General features: G+C 34.1%; 1 non-coding gene across 1 annotated transcript; it reads left to right on the top strand.

The window, feature by feature from the left end:
• The first annotated feature begins 877 nt into the window (after positions 1–877).
• Positions 878–985, top strand: LOC148546295 (small nucleolar RNA R71). Its single transcript, XR_015901294.1, has one exon. It is a non-coding gene; the product is annotated as a small nucleolar RNA R71 (small nucleolar RNA).
• Positions 986–2,756: the final 1,771 nt, after the last annotated feature.

A 2,756-nucleotide genomic window follows, 5' to 3' on the forward strand; every position in this document is an offset into this window, starting at 1 on the left:
GAGCCTCAGATTCCTTTGGTTCCTCAAAGGGAAACTCCTTATTGATCACTGGACATCCCAGGAGGTCTTCCTCCTTGGGATTCACGTCCTCCCCTTCCTTTTTGGATTCGGCCATGATGGTTATATCAATGGCCTTGCACTCTCTCTTTGGATTTTCTTCTGTATTGCTTGGGAGAGTACAGGGAGGGATTTCAGTGATCCTTTTACTCAGCTGGCCCACTTGTGCTTCCAAATTTCTAATGGAAGACCTTGTTTCATTCATGAAACTCACAGTGGCCTTAGATAGATCAGAGACTAAGTTTGCTAAATTAGAGGTATTTTGTTCAGAGTTCTCTGTCTGTTGCTGAGTAGATGATGGAAAAGGCTTGCTATTGCCAAACCTGTTTCTTCCACCATTATTAAAGCCTTGTTGAGGCTTTTGTTGATCCTTCCATGAGAGATTTGGGTGATTTCTCCATGATGGATTATAGGTGTTTCCATATGGTTCACCCATGTAGTTTACCTCTGCTATTGCAGGGTTCTCAGGATCATAAGCTTCTTCTTCATAAGAAGCCTCTTGAGTACTGTTGGATGCAGCTTGCATTCCATTCAGACTCTGAGAAATCATATTGACTTGCTGAGTCAATATTTTATTCTGAGCCAATATGGCATTCAGAGTATCAATTTCAAGAACTCCCTTCTTCTGAGGCGTCCCATTGCTCACAGGATTCCTCTCAGAAGTGTACATGAACTGGTTATTAGCAACCATGTCAATGAGTTCTTGAGCTTCTGTAGGTGTTTTCTTTAGGTGAATGGATCCACCTGCAGAAGTATCCAATGACATCTTAGCTAATTCAGACAGACCATCATAGAATATATCCAGGATGGTCCATTCTGAAAGCATGTCAGAAGGACACTTTTTGGTCAGTTGCTTGTATCTTTCCCAAGCTTCATAGAGGGATTCACCTTCTTTCTGTCTGAAGGTTTGAACATCCACTCTAAGCTTGCTCAGCTTTTGAGGAGGAAAGAACTTGGCTAAGAAAGCAGTGACCAGCTTATCCCAAGAGTTCAGGCTATCTTTGGGTTGAGAGTCCAACCACACTCTAGCTCTGTCTCTTACAGCAAAGGGGAAAAGCATGAGCATGTAGACTTCAGGATCTACTCCATTAGTCTTAACAGTATCACAGATCTGCAAAAATTCAGTTAAGAACTAAAAAGGATCTTCAGATGGAAGTCCATGAAACTTGCAGTTCTGCTGCATCAGAGAAACTAATTGAGGTTTCAGCTCAAAATTGTTTGCTCCAATGGTGGGGATGGAGATGCTTCTTCCATGTAAATTGGAATTAGGTGCAGTAAAGTCACCAAGCATCCTCCTTGCATTATTATTATTTTCGGCTGCCATCTCCTCTTCCTGTTTGAAAATTTCTGAAAGGTGCTTGCTGGCTTATTGTAATTTAGCTTCTTTTAATTTTCTCTTCAGAGTCCTTTCAGGTTCTGGATCTGCTTCAACAAGAATATTCTTGTCCTTGCTCCTGCTCATATGAAAAAGAAGGAACAGAAAAATAATAATAATAGAGATCCTTTTTGCCCAAGCATAGAGGTTCCTTTATGTGAGTAGAAAAAAAGAAGAAGAGGAAATCTGAACTCAGAGAGAGAGGGTTCGGATTTTTGGTGAGATGAAGTGTTAGTAGATGAATAAATGAATAGAAGGAGATGAGAGAGAAAGAGGATTTTCGAAAATAATTTTTGAAAAAGAGTTAGTGATTTTCGAAATTAGTTTTTGAAAAAGGTTAGTAATTTTCAAAATTAAAATCAACAATTAAAATAATTAGTTAATTAAAAAGAAATTTTGAAAAAGAGGGAAGATATTTTCGAAAATTAGAGAGAGAGAGTTAGTTAGGTGGTTTTGAAAAAGATAAGAAACAAACAAAAAGTTAGTTAGTTAGTTGAAACAAATTTGAAAATCAATTTTGAAAAGATAAGAAGATAAGAAGTTAGAAAAGATATTTTAAAATCAAATTTTTGAAAAAGATAAGATAAGGAGATATTTTTGAAAAGATATGATTGAAATTAATTTTTGAAAAAGATTTGATTTTTAGAATCACAATTAATGACTTGATTCACAAGAAATCACAAAATATGATTCTAGAACTTAAAGTTTGAATCTTTCTTAACAAGTAAGTAACAAACTTGAAATTTTTGAATCAAAACATTAATTGTTGATGATATTTTCGAAAATTATGAGATAGAATGAAGAAAAAAATTTTTGAAAAATATTTTTAAAAATTTTCGAAAATAAATAAGAAAAAAATGAAAAAGAATTTATTTTTGAAAAAGATTTTGAAAAAGATAAGATTTTCAAATTGAAAATTTGATTTGACTCATAAGAAACAACTAGATTTTAAAAATTTTGAAAAAGTCAATTCAAATTTTCGAATTTGATGAGAAGAAAAAGGGAAAGATATTCTTTTGATTTTTGACTTTTTAATGATGAGAGAGAAAAACATGAAAATGATGCAATGCATGAAAATTTTGGATCAAAGCAATGAATGCATGCAAGAATGCTATGAATGTCAAGATGAACACCAAGAACACTATGAAGATCATGATGAACATCAAGAACTTATTTTTGAAAATTTTTTATGCAAAGAAAACATGCAAGACACCAAACTTAGAAATCTTTCATGTTTAGACTCTATGGATGCAAAAATGCACATGTAAAACAAGAAAAGATGCAAAACAAGAAAACATCAAGATCAAACAAGAAGACTTACCAA

The sequence above is a fragment of the Arachis ipaensis genome, chromosome B9, assembly GCF_059453495.1.
Source record: "Arachis ipaensis isolate K30076 ecotype BB chromosome B9, ASM5945349v1, whole genome shotgun sequence".
In the NCBI taxonomy this organism is placed as follows: domain Eukaryota; kingdom Viridiplantae; phylum Streptophyta; class Magnoliopsida; order Fabales; family Fabaceae; genus Arachis; species Arachis ipaensis.